This window comes from Trachinotus anak, unplaced genomic scaffold, assembly GCF_046630095.1.
Source record: "Trachinotus anak isolate AG129_WGS33_773 ecotype Australia unplaced genomic scaffold, CSIRO_AGI_Tana_v1 ptg000007l, whole genome shotgun sequence".
Taxonomy (NCBI): domain Eukaryota; kingdom Metazoa; phylum Chordata; class Actinopteri; order Carangiformes; family Carangidae; genus Trachinotus; species Trachinotus anak.
In genome coordinates this window covers 8,325,375-8,340,140 of record NW_027273858.1, presented here as the reverse complement: position 1 = coordinate 8,340,140, position 14,766 = coordinate 8,325,375, and the positions used below count along the sequence as shown (strand labels likewise).

Sequence of the window (14,766 nt, the reverse complement as noted above, 5' to 3'; positions counted from 1 at the left end):
TCTGACTGATAAAGAGCTGTGGGGATGGAGGGCTCCATTTTTACTAATGATTTCACTCAAACGTTTAGGGAGTCATTAATGTTACTAACCAATAATAACACACAAAGGAGCTTAAGAAGCAACCTGATTCTCTCCAATAGAACTACAACGCACTGAATGGGTTACTTAGCTTTGATCAATTAGGATTTATTTGGAGAGCGATTTAGAGGAGAGGAGAGGAGGAATCACAAGCTTCATTATTGTCCTTAAGCACATTATATAAATCTAAACTATCTGTACAAAGCAGGGAGCAAAAACCTTACAGTCTATTTTATATTTGCAAAGCATGTACAAATATTAAACATACTTGGTGCTGCACAATTAAGCTCACATAATTTGTTGAAATATCCATATTTACATCCATGCACTGAAAATCAAGTTCCCACGCTGAAACATCAGCATATGTTCTTTGGTTAGGTTTAGGCACAAAAACAACCTGGTTAAGTTTAGGTTAGGTTAGGCTTTCTCATGGTTAGGGGAACTTTATCATCACGATTACAACAATAACCACTTGGTTAAAGTCAGGGAATGATTGTGGTCATAGTTAAAACACACTGAGTGACAGCTGGAAACGGGCAACGGCCTATCCATAGGCCTAAGTGCACTTTATGGCTCTATGACACCACACTTCCTCTTTTGGTTCTGACTGACAAGAATCATAATTCCTATGATCATTAGAGGTATTTGTCACCTAAAGGTACACAAATGTTGTTTTTGTGGATTTGCTGAAATGACTGACAGTGACATTCTTTTCAGGACAGTCACAAAATCAAACATGCAGATACACATTGAGATGCAGGGAAACGCTTCTCTGATTTTCAACAAATTCACGTTCAGCCCACTACGTTTTTTCCCTTCACAAAATTCTTTTTGCCATTTTCCCATCTGTGGAACTGTCTCATAAAAGCTCACTTCCTCACAGTCAGTTAATCCACTCTGCAAATAGTGTAAAGCGTCTGCAAACACATCAACCAGGAGCAAATAAACATGACATTTTTTAATTGGCAGAGACAGATTCTGCTTTGAAGCAAGCACTGCTCTTAAAAATCTGTACTGTTTCTGTATTGTTATCTGTATTGTATTATTCAGTGTGTTCAGTGTGTTGTTCCTGGTGCCAAGCGCTACCATCACAACTGGCTGCTTATTGTGAAAATGAATGCAGCATGCAATGCAAACATGACAAAGAGCCGAGTATTGATTTTTGCATTTTGATTTTCCTCTTGAGGCGTCTTGCAGTTTTGTGGTAAGAGTGCTGATGCAAAGGCCTGTCACATGTCTCTGCAGATATGTAGAGTGTGCACTTTACAAATACCTGGATTCATGCGAAAGGGGCTTTAAGAGAAAGATGTGTATTCGTCTTAATGTTCGTCTGTATCTAGTGTGAATGGTAGATGTGCTGAGAGGTCTTGCACTTGCCTTGTTTTCGCTGACACTGCAATGTCTGGAGGCTGCCTGATCTCGCCAGTCAATCCAGCTGCCAGGGGGAGCAGAGGAAGGGTGTTAGTTCAAGGACAAGTACAGGCAGACAGTACACTTCCCAAGCCATGATTGTACATCAGAAACTGCCCTCTTTAATTACACTAACTTCATAAAATATTGCTTTTACAGCAACGTGTCCATTCGGAAAGCAAGGCAATAACATTATGTGTGATGATGAGACGAAACCCACATTTATCCTGAAATTTACAGTAAACAGAAAGTGTACACAGGTGAGGTTCGGTGCCTTTAAATTAAAATTCGAATTATACTTTTCCCTGCAACATGTGATGTGAGATGACTGAAAAAATAATGAATGAAGCTTTCTTTAACGTAAAAACATTCTTTCTTTTCAGACACGTGATGAATCCTGATTAAACTTGTATTTCAGGTCAGGATTCACCTCAAAACAGCTACAGGTCACTGAGATGTTGAATAAGACTGGAGGGCTTTGACAAGAAACAAGTGCCTTTGTGGTCAGCCTGTGCACCTGTATGATTAATGATCTGGCTCAGTCAACTGTTGCAGTGAAGAAAAACTACTGAGGCTTCTGTTATGGAAGTTAGGTCCACTTCAAACTGACACTGTTGATTTACATGAGTGTTTGTGTGATTCAGGTAAAGGTTAGTATGCAGTCATGTAGCTAAAATTCAAGCTGTCATCTGTCCTCTTTTTCAGCCTACAGCTCCTGTCAGTTTGCAAAAAAATACATAAACTAACACTTTCTATCTAATTAATATCATTAAACAGTGGTTTAAGGTGCAGAGTGACCATGGCGCGATAGGAACAGTGTGGGTCCGAATTTGGCTCATTCCTATTGTTCCATATGACCTCTCTTCACTGTCCCAGTTTCCCAGATGCTCATCTTTGTTTATTATCCAGTGGAGCAAAACGGTTCTGTGATCTTTATATCAATCTGTGCTCAGGGTTCTAGCTTCATTTAAACATCTGTATTTACACAGAGCTCCAGAAATAGCTCACCAGTTATAAAGTATCATGGGAATAATTCAAGCCTAGATGATTATACTCGCTTAAGTAATTTTAAGTTTTGAAAAACCTCAAAAGACAAACCTGAAACCTAAAAATATCCCGATGCCCACGACAGTTCAAAATAGTAGTTCTTAACTGTTAAAAAAAAAAAAAAAATCAGATTTTGAAATACAGCACAAAACATTCAAATTTCCATGAGAGTACATGGTTCCTTAAAAATAAATGTTCAGCAGACACTACAAAATTTGTATTGTGCTTGGCGAAATTAATTATTATCTGTCAGCTATTAATGTTAAGTAGGATGGAATACTCCGTGTGCTGGTTGTAAATATTGTTGATAATCAGTGTGGTTTTGTGGTTCTCTAGAATAAATGTTGCCGTGGAATGATTGTATGAGACTGCATCTGGATCGTGCCATCCTATCCTGGGAACTAGATGATAACATATTCCTGTGACTCAGCACACAGCACCATTATCTGCCATTACAGCTTGACATAACTTTGTTTGAAACAGCATGGAATTGCATTTACCTTCTTAAATGGGCCATTACTGTCTGGATGGCATTCCCAGAAGATGGAGAACCGGCGTGAGAGAGCTCTTCTCTTCTAAGCAGGGCAGAGAGAGCGAAAAACAAATGCAGCACTCATGAGAGAGGTGATGAGAGGAAAGACGTGAGGTAAACCTTGTCTGCGTGGGACCAAAACTGGCACGACACAAAATGATTTGACTCAGAGGTTAAAATGAAGATTTCATATTTGGCATTTTAGAACTGTACTACTGGTGTTTTTATTGAAATACAATATTAACCCATATCCCCCTCAATGACTCCTGTTTGGATTTTGTAAATATGAGATGTGCCTTATTATACTCATTAAAATGTCATCTGTTTTCCCCTGAGGCTCTGCTACTACATCCCTATGTCTTCATGTTGAAGAGATGAGTTGCAAAATCTGATTACGCTACAAGTCTGTTACCCCTCCAGCTCTAAATGTCAGTCAGTGTTGTCTTGGTTAATTTCATCATAATATATTCTGCTATGTTATCTTCCTTAGCAACCCTCCGGCAAAGGGGTTCTTTTGCTGTGCTAAGCCCTCTACACGTGCTCACTCTGACAAACAGGAAGTTGAAGGCCCAAGTCTTTGCTTGTAGAAGAACAAATCACTTTACATACCTGCTGGACATCTTTAAAGATTATGGCCGGCATGATGGTTCTCAGCATCGCATTTATGCCCATAAAGCCTCCAATGTATTGTTTCTGCCACAGTCAGAAGTAGTGATGATCAATGCATGGTGCGAAGTCTCTGTGGAAAACAGACAGACAAAAGGACAAAGTGAACATTTCTATTTTTGAAACACTGATTAATCTGTTTCTGTTGATTAAAACTCTGCTGAGAGTTTGGAAAATACATGTGCTTCTAAACAGAAACAGCAAAACAGAAGCAAACTGCCTATACAGGCCCTGCACACCCGAACAGGTAGTTTGTTTTATGCTGGCTGATGAATCCTCTGCCAATTTGAAATTAGGCAATAAAAACTTAATGTACCATTAGAGAGATAGAGGTGAAGTTGCCCCTACTTGAGAGGGACAATTAGAGAGAAAACACCCACACAGACCTGAGAGGAGGTCCAATCAGGCAAAATGAGCAAAAACACCTGTTGGAATGAACCATGGGCGTGTAGGGCCTCTAAATACGCTTTGGACAAAACTTTAGAGTTGGCTTGTGTGGTGCTGGTTAGCCACTGTGCTCAAGTTAATACCAAACCTTAGAGAGAATATCCTTACTGCTGGTAGTAATAAAAAAAAAACTGAAATGCTATGTTGCGTCCTCCATACTACATGTGTTTAATACCTTGCGCTAATTACCACAGTACAGTTATTGCAGTTTGTAGTTGGCCTTTACAAAAAAGTGCATATTCTTTGCCAGTTTATACAAGCAGTAACATATACAACATTTACACAGAGGGACGTTTCACAGATTTTTCATTTCATATTTAATTTCACACGGAGGAAACGAAACATATCTCCCAACGTTTTTATTATACTTTTTCCTGCAGCTATCTCACCACCATGCCTTAACTGTTTTAATATTCTACAGTCGGAAATTAGAGGAGTCGGACACTCCTCTAATTTCTCTGTGCTTTGCTTTTTGAGATAATAGACCTCCTTCACAGAAGACATTTTGACTTGTCAATGCATGAATAGCACAGGTAAGATTGATAGCAATAATGATTAATTACACCTGAGTGTGTGTGAAAAAAATGTCTGTATTGTACCTTAAGATTGCACACAGGTTTTGTCTGTTTTGCAGTTTGAACACACTCAGTACAATTCGCCTTGATACAGATAACAGTTAGCTTGTTAGAAAATTATCTAGCAAGGAAACGAGTTGAACGAAGAAGCTACGCAGCTCATGGCGACAGCAGGACGTGGACGTGTTTTTACTGATGTCTGGTCTGTGTCTTTAGTGAAAAAGTTGAGAGATGCATTCAGCTTTCAGCCTTCAACAAAACGGTTTTCTTTTCCCTTGGTGGCAGCAAACAGGAACCACATAGCTACAGGCTACCCTTAAAACATCACCCCCTTCAAGCAACAAGCTCACCTTGGACCGGGCCATGTTGCTAATACCATAGCTAATCTAGCCAATTTGATGTTTGCAAACATCATCCACCCAGCCCGTTAACCTTTTTTTGTTGAGTTATCATCTGTCTGTTGAACTAGCTGGACGAAGGAGGCACAGTCTTCAGTGCTTTGCTTTAATTTATTTGCCAAGTTAATTAATGGGCGACGTCCCAGCCGCCCCTTTTAGTGTTTTCTGAGTTACCACAGGAGATGAAGTCTGCATTCAACTTGCCACCATATCGCTGATGTATAAAAAATAGGATTTATGGTTATACAGGTTTCCCCTCCTTTCTCTGATGTCTACCTGCAAGCCAGCACTTCACTTCAACAGTTGTGAGCTTTTAATATCCTCTGATAAATTTGAAACTGTATGTAGATATAGTGTTTTCAAGCTATGCCCGGTCTTATGGTCTAGAATGGAAAAAGACCAGTGAAATCTGAAAGGCTTTTATTGTAATTTCTAATACTTTCACAACAGGTGAAAGAAAAACAACTGATCTTATAGAAGGAACCCTTTATTTGCATAGTGAAAATCTTCATCTCTCCCTTGTCTATTGTTTGTTTATATAGATCCACTTATTGTGCAGGATATTTTCAACACAGCACACACAGGAAGGTTACAGTGATTAAGTGACATAATATTTTGTGCATCTCTAACCTATTTATCGACCAATCTCTCCATCTTTTTCTCTCCTGCTGAGTACCATAAACTCGTTAACGCACACCACTAAACAATGACTAACAGGTCCTCCCCTCCCCTCCTACCTCAGCCCCCTCTAAAAATGCCATCTCTCCATCACCATGGCATCCAAACTTTTGAGCTGAATTTTAGCGAGGTGGGTTCACAGCAGGTCAGCAGAACAAAGATGTTTTCAGTGGCACATACAGACGCCTGTCCCTCTGTTAATGTTGATGCAACACCTGCATTGTACCACCGTATCGTCATGATCATTGCTGTCATCTCTAGAGTACTGTGTGCTACTCTACACTTGTGGTATTGGTATTGGTTGATATTTACAACTAGAAAGTGCATTTTCTGAAGAAATTTTACAGCATTACACAAAGACAACAAGTGAAGCCACCCCCCATTTAGCTATTTTCCTATTTAAATAATAAAGCCACTGTAACATATCCTATCGCTGGCACAGCAGCGATAGGGGCGGGTCCTCCCTTTTGTGTACAGGGGGCCTGGTGGGACAGGTCTGGGGTAGTCTCCTGCTGTGAGTGAACCGGCACCTAGCTTGAGATAGCTACTGTGTGTAGCTGAGTGCGTGCATTGCTGACTGAAAGATAACGTCTTCTGCCTCCATTTCTCCGTTCGCTACAATATGTTGGATTCATGTTAATGTGCATTTAAAGACATTTCAATTTGTGGGAAAAAAAAAAAAATTGTCTAATCAACCAAAGATTTCGCGACCCCCCCTGCAGTACCTCCGCGGACCCCCTGGGGGTCGCGGACCCCCTGTTGAAGACCTCTGATTTACACAACATGAGTAGGCCCTACTCACAGTCTCATGGACACAGAGTAAACAAGCAAACATGAAGCAACAAGAAAAACATCAGCTGTAAGTGAAACTAAATCCATAAACTTCATCTGCGAGTGAAGGAATGGTTTAAGTTCATAAACTGCGACAGTAAGTGACAGTAAAAGAGCAACAGCAGCTGTGCAGTAGGTTCAGGTTACTAATACATATAATCACACATCATTCATAAATACATAGTTCCTTCAGTTGAAAGCAATTTTGACTAAATAAAAGTCTTAAGTGTCACATGTTATTCACCTGCCCAAGGACAGTTAATTTGGAAACATGCATCAGTCCGTCCTGAAGCGCGACATCAGGCTCCCTCATAGACAACACAAGGCACTCTGGCTGTGGATGAGTGTTTGTGCCACGTCATAGTGAAGTTTTTGTCATTTTAGCAGTCCTGAACATTTCAGTGGACTTTACAGCCCTTTTTAGATCTGGTATTAATCCGCCCTGAGTGATCCGATCACAAGTGGTCAGCTCTTAGTACAGGTGTGAACGCACCCAGGACATTTGAGATCCGATCACTCAGACCACCTTTTTTTTAATGCCTCTCTGTTTGAATCCATATTTTCTGGTGTCAGTTAACATTGGAGCCATTGGGGCAGTTGGATGGTACTCCTGTCGCTCAGAGGCCCATAGTTCAAATTCTGTATCACTGTGTTTTGGTAATCACATTGTCTGAAAGACGACAAATTTGCCTGCTTTCTGACAAAAAATGTGTAGAGTGAAATGTGTGGCTGTGAGGACGAGTTAAACCGCAGTGTTTCAGACCAGTTGAACAGTTTTCCCCCCCTCTGTGTGTGAAGCATCTGAAAGGAGATCAAATCACTGTGTAATATAGAACATGAGAAGAACATAGTGGGTTTGCATTTGCAGCAGTCCCACCTAGTTACGGGTGAGTTACGGCATTACATTGAAAGATTACTGTGACCAAATGCCATTCTTTCTCCGACAAAGACTCTCAGGTATTCACTAAACTTCTGTATCAAATCTACCGCAACATAGTCCACATCTTAATTGCTTCCAGAAATTCCAGTTCTGTAGACACGACATAACATTGAAGTATCTGAACACTACTATTAACTGTCAAACCTTTTTTCCCCTGGTGTCAATGTGGCTAAATTCTCTAGTTCCTCTGAAATTAGATTCTGTGAAGAATTTATCAATGGCAGCCCTCCAAAGACGATGAGAGATGGAGTCAAGCCTTCATACTGACATTTCAGCTTAACAGCTAGTTGTTAAATGTGGCTTCGTTTTTTGTGTTGCTATCTATAATCTGAATATGTGAGAATATGAGTGTCACAAGAAATTGGTTGCACTCCGCTTGTCACAACCGGTCCCATCAATCAATGGCGAGCATGATGTTGATTATCAATGCATGCAGTTTGTATTTCTCCCTGAATTTGACAGGTCACGTAGTTATCCATCGGACTGAAAATAACCGACCTTGCATGCAGTGCTGGACAACCAAATTACCCATCTTTAGAGAGGGAAAATTATGAGCACTCTCTCTGTCTCCTGTATACCCACACAAACACACACTGAAACACATGGTTGGTTCGGGACTGCTGTTCTGCCAGCAACATCATCACTCTCCTTCCCACCCTTGTCTCCATGGAGACGAGCTTCCAGAGCTGGCTGGTTGCAGACCGTTGTGAATCAGCACAGACTAAAAAGGGAAGGGGAGGGGGTCGGGGGGGGGGGGGGGGGGGCTCTTTGTGCTTAAACATGACTAAAAGAACACCATGAGCTCTGTGTTATCTTAGCCCCGACACTGAGGTGATCAAAGTGTCCAACCATTCATGCGTGCAGACGTGAAAAAGAAAGACGATAAAAGATAGAGATGTCTACATTTATATTTGTTTCATCTTCAGTTTGAGTGACAGGTGACAGCATCCTTCTGTGCATATATAGAATATTCTTCAGCTTCCTTTAATTATTTTTTTTATCATTATTTTTGATCTGGTGATGGTCCTGTCTGTTGTTCATTTTCAGGCACATTAAATGTAATTTCCTCTCTATCTCATCTGCTCAAACAGAACAGACAACATTATAAAATACAGTCAGTGAGCTTTGTTGCATTGGTTTTATCAGCATGAGTGACCTCTATTACAGCATATTGCATAGCTTTATTAACAGGATCTCTGCATTTGTCTCTGATGTCAGAGTCGGTTGTGTACTTGTTTCTTATTAAATTCTTTAAATTTGCAATTACAGACAACAGAACCAGTGTTACCATTGAACTTTAACCATTCATGGATGCTCAGGGTGAGCTATCCACTTTTGTGATCCCTTAAATTTCCATCATCAGGTCAAAAGTTGGTTTATGATCAAACAGGTGCAAAACTACCAGTAGTTCAGGGAGTCAGCTTGAGTCCACATGACATACTCTTCTCACGGCAACACATACTGTATCTGTAGGTCAAGCAACGAATACGTAAGCAAGCCATGAAAGTGATTGCACTGCAGGCACTGTACGTGTTTGCAGTATTTGACTGTAGTACAAATGTTTGTAAAATGTTTTGTTGTCTGGTTGACTTTTGATTTTTGGATTTTTAATGCATTTTTTGTTTCTGTTATGAATGTGACAGTGTTGCTGTGACAGATCAAAGAGCATTTCATTTCAGGTCTCACCATCCACCCCAATCCCTGTTCATGCTGATGAATAGTCCCTGTGGGGAGTGATGAGATCAGAGCCTCTATGCCAAGTCTGTATCTATTCTAATTTTAAATAATAATCTATTCCATGTGAGTTAACTGACTGAAATTAGTTTGAGCACCTGATTCTACACCCTATTCTGTCTTCAACATGTAGCATTTAGCTGTGACATCTTTACTCCTCATAACATCATACAAGGACCCAGTAAAAACTATTGAGCAATAGGGCATTATGACCCTTTTTATTTGTAAGATTCATTTCTCCAAACAAAACCCACGTCTAGACATGCTGCTTGCTGAAGTAGCTGATGTGCTCAGAGGCTGCAATGACTGGAAAAGGAATTTTAGACACAGGATGCCAAATTAGCACTACTTGGGGAAGTCTGATGGAGCACAAAAACAGGCAGGGTAAGGTCATGAGTAGGCAGAGAGCTAAGGAGAGTGTAGAAAGAAGATGGCTCTGCTAAAAAAGGCCTCCCTCCCTGTTGTTGAGTCAAGGAAATGTCTTCCTGCTGTGTGTCAGTGGTGCAGAAAGACAATCAGAATCAACTCTAAGCCTTCATGATAAATGCGCTAACAGCCGGGTGCTTTCACAGTCAGGACAATGTCGGAAGTCTTTAGTGATGCTGGTTTTAGGCCGGATGTAATGGATCTGCTGGAACGCGTGCGTATGTGTGTAAAGTTCACTTAGAAGAGCAATGGAAGAGAAAGCTTTCATCAGCTTAACACCTTCACCTTGACTCAAAGTCTGAATGGGTACTCTGTGCTCATCACATTTATAGACACACACACACACAGGCATGCACACACAGATGCATAAAAATAAACACACCGACACAAGAAGCATGCGTTCATGCCATACCGTATGTGTGTACAATTACAGAGGAAGTGAACCTCATTAAAGGTCAGAGGACACAGAGAGATTCCTGGCAGTGTAGTGAGTGCTATACAGGGGCAGGGAAAGAGCAAGGTATACTTCATGGAGGAGGGAAAGAGAGCAAAGATGACTGTTTCCACTCCTGTCAACGATCTGCACCTTCAATTTTTACTGAGTGTCTGTGGTGTATCAGAGTTTTATTTGTGTGAGAGAGAGCAGGAAACAGGGTGAAGAGAAGGGACAGAGAGCATAATGGCCACATTATTTCATTTTTCTGATGACACTTTGTTGGACTGGTGACAAGTTTCTTTTCAGACTGTGTTTTGATATGGTCTTTAAATCACATAATGGTGGCAACTTTGCAACTGTTTATCTAGAGTTGCTTAGGATTCGCTTCAAATGAATCTCGTCAGGTCAACACAAACAGAGGTGATAATCATGCCTCTGTCATAATATCTAAATGCTGTTTATGTGATCCCGGTGGTGGAAGGACAGCTACTCCCGAAGCTTTCATAATTTGTAGGCACAAGGACAGGCATAAGTTTGGGGTCAGTGATGGCTGCTTACCTCACGGTAATGCTGATTAGAGAGTTGGAGTACAGAGTGCTTTTTAGGAGATGTTGGAGCTGCAAATGACTGTTTTCCAAATGAGCGTCTTGTGGGAATGTGGGTTTCTTATAAATGCGCTCAGGCAGGTCTGGGCTCAGATCTAGTGAGAGAGTGTCAACAAACAAAAGGAGGGGAAAGGAAAGAAAAACATTTTGCCCATCCACAAGCTATCATTGTAGCTGGAAGATGGAAAAACAGGTTGAACAAACCAGCAAATCCTGAAGTGCACCTAGCCAAGCCCTAATGATTAAAGAAGATTGCTCTCCTTTTGATGTCACCGAAGCAACCACAGACTAAACAGACCACGAGTGGGATACAGGAGCCAGCACGCAATGGAAGCGAAATGCCAAAGCCCTGAATGGCCTGAAGGCAGGTACATTGTTGTGCCCCATTAACTGTAAAGTTCCTCTGAAAATGGCTAGGGGAAAACATCAGTGACCTTTGCCGCTTGCCTTCTGCCCTGAGAATGGGATGCAAACATTCCCACATGTGGTTCACAGTACAGTCAGACACACATGCATACAAATGGACAGACACGAATGCACACACACATGCAGTACACACAGAAACGCACAATATCCTGTGAGTGTGAAAGACATGAACAGACTGTTAGAGGGACTCAACTAACAAATGATGTCATTATCTAAGCACACTGGCTGGAATATTATTACCATATCAGTGGGAGGCGTTTGGCATTCTTGCCTTCCCTAGCTATGGACTCACTGGTGAGAAAGAAAAAGAGACGGTATTGTTCTGAATTTGTTCTCATACATCTGACACTTTCATTATAAAACATGCAAAGTCACAGATTTAGAAAGTCACACAGCTGCTTTGGCATTTTTGCCATCCACTGAAGCAGCACCAGGAATACCTCGGCATGTTTCTACAGAAGGCAATCCCTGAGGGCACTTCCCTGTGCTGCTCATGTTTTTTTAAAGCATTAGTGTACGGGAGGCATACAAATGATCATGTAGAAACATGATGAGAGCAAGAGGAAGGCTGTGATACGGGGTCTCCATGGCAACCACACAAAACAGCATGCACTCACCATGGCAACAGAACTGGCGAGGGAATATAGCGGAGACAGCGTTGGAGCTGGTGCTGGCCTCTGGCTGTTTGAAGTGATACATGTATGCCAGCAGCACAGCATCAGCAAGTAATCCACTCACACTAAAACATAAATACTAATATATTACATCTGTCAATACATACCGGTACTGACAGTAGGTGTACATTGTAAAACACGGAAAATGTATGTATAGTGGCCCTTAAACTGAATGCTCCACTGATAAATGCTTTTATATTAAAAATGAATCAAATGACTGTATGTAATGTGGAATAAGTCACGTGTAAAGATGAATACACAGCAAACTACATTTCCCTAAACCCAACGGAGCAGTTTAGCATCTTTCAGCTTTTTGTTTTGGCTCTTCTGCACTGTTTTTGCTCACTCACAAAGCTCTCGCCTGCCTGGTTTGGAGCCACAGCAGTCAGCTGTTTTCAGCAAAAAAAAAAAAAAAAAAAAGAAAGAAAAAAACTAAAAACCCACTGTACACTGCCTGATCAGTAACAAACGGCAGACCAGCAAAATTAGCAGCTAGCTAACGGAGCATTTAGCGGCTACAGAGCCTGATGATTTTCACAGATGTTAGAGAGACGTCTAGGCTTGCATTTGGCACGGTGCCAGACACATGACCTCAAATGAATGATAATGTAGCCCTGTGTCAGCGGAGGTGTAAGAAAACAACCGAAGGCTGCACGTGATAATCTGTCAGTGCTGTGTTAAGATCTTGTTCGGCCCTCGCGTCAGTCTGTATTTCTTTACACAAGATCTAACACGTGAGATAAGATCTAACTTAGGGAGCTTACAGGTGCTTGCAGGTGGATTTTGTTGTCTTCCTACAGAGCCAGGCTAGCTGTTTCTATCTGTTTTCAATCGTTGTGCTAAGCTACGCTAACGGACTGCTGGCGGAGCTTCATATTTAATGGTTAAAAGTTAAAACATTGCTTTAAGCATTACCTCAACATTTGTCACCTAAACCCTTACCCTAACCTTTGGCCAGAGGTTAATTAGCGCTAAGTAATATAAAATAAAGGTTTAAAACTCAAACTTTTCTCAAAAGAATAAGGGCAGAAGTAGAACCACATACAGACACCACTTTGTTCCTGTTCAGTGGCGGTATGTCATGGTATATGGTACAGTAGGCCTTGTTAATAGAGCCACAGACGGCTAACCTGAGATGACAAACAGCCCCACACATCTGCTGATGCTTCAAGGCCACAGTCAGCTGGACTGTACACGATAATGGCTTCCCTGCCAGACAAGGAGAAATCCCCAGAACATACATCACCATCCTGACACTGTTGTTGCACACAGGGATGTCTAACTAAAGTTTTACACTAAGGTTTGAATATAAAAACATGCGTGCTCACACATGAAGTCCAAAGTCTCACCACCCATCAATGTACATGACCTACCCTAAATAAAACTGACTAAAACATCCCCACATAGCGGGGGAAAATCAAAATCATTACCCCCAAACAAGGCATGATTAATGCTGCACATTAAGTGGGGATTTGGCAAAAGAGTCTCCCTAATGAGGTTGGTTGTCAGTGAAGGTTTTTTTTCTTCAATCGTTGTCTTTAATTAAACACTGAAACACAAAGAGACGCACAGATATGAATCACTCTGGTTTAAGCTGCTTTTCAATTCAGCAGCCATTTAAAGTCGCGCCGCTTGACTGGATTCGACGTCAGCTCAGATCGAATTGAATTGTGTCACCATGAACTCCAGAGACCTTTTAGTAATAAAAAGAAAAAGAAAAAAATAATAAAAAAGACCATGTTTCTTTAGTGTCTGTGGGAGTTCAGATGAGATGTCAAGTGCCACATATCAAGTGCGAGATGAAAAATAAAACATGCTCAAAGCATCATTTTGTCCTTTGTGTTTCAGGGAATAGTTGGCAAACCAAATGCTGTTGAATTCTCTGACTTGGAAGATGTGCATAATTTCTCTACATTGATATTCAGCCGCCCCGGAGCGAGACTGTCTGCTGGAGCTGTGTGTTCACTGGAATAATCAGAGCGGGTGGGTGTGGCAGTGGGCTAACTGGCAATGGCAACACAATAGACCTGAATCAATGTCTCCATCTAGTGACGAGAGGAAACTTAACATTAACAGGTGGATTTCTTTTTTTTTTTTTAATTATATATTTTTTTTCACAATAACATTAGCAATCATGGTCACATTGTTTTAAAAAGTATTTCTGTTGCAGTTTCATTTTGTATTGGCTAATCCTCCTGTAGGCTGAAAATGTGTATGTACTGTGATTAGGGAAATATTTCAATGCTCAAACTGAATTTTGGTTAATATTTTTATTTTTTTCACTAATAACAACTGCAGTTTCCTTTAAAACACAGGCAATATTATGCAAAACACCACAGTGTAGAGTGTACTTTTTAAAATATTATTCTCATACTTTCCCTTTTTCCATCTTTCCTCATGAGCTTGCCAAGACATATTTTTCTTGGTTTTACATATATGTTTTTTCCTTACTACAAAATGTTCAAGAAAGATGCGTACAAGTACAGGAAATTGGTTTTATTAACGCATGGAGGAATATTTTCTCATCTTTGGATCTCGGTTCAGGATTCCATTTAAAAGCCTTGAAGATTCTGTAACACGAGCCTTTGACAGGCAGTGAGGAAAGGCAGACCACAGACCAATGCACAAGCAAAAATGTCCTGTTTTATAAACACTGGTTTCCGCCAGAAACACCAGGCTGATCTCAGGTGAGTGGTAACAGATCACTCAACAAGGACGTGACGAGAAATCCTTAAAACAATGGCAGCTGCTTTGGAGTTTAGGAACAGATGCTGGAAGATACTGTGTCCCCCGGAACAGTGGTTCCAAACTGTTTTGACTTGTGACGGCGTAAAATGAAGCAATAATTTATATTATTGGTCCA

General features: G+C 40.9%; 1 long non-coding RNA gene across 2 annotated transcripts; it reads right to left on the bottom strand.

Annotated features, from left to right (window-relative positions):
- Window positions 1-1,151: 1,151 nt before the first annotated feature.
- LOC139622433 (uncharacterized) lies at window positions 1,152-6,327 on the bottom strand. Of its 2 annotated transcripts, XR_011691254.1 has the most exons (4): window positions 4,050-6,327; window positions 3,677-3,806; window positions 3,036-3,110; window positions 1,152-1,513 (listed from the first exon to the last, which is right to left on the bottom strand). It is a non-coding gene; the product is annotated as an uncharacterized lncRNA (long non-coding RNA). The 2 variants fall into 2 exon arrangements; XR_011691253.1 differs by having other exon boundaries at window positions 3,677-6,327.
- Between the last annotated feature and the right edge of the window lie 8,439 nt (window positions 6,328-14,766).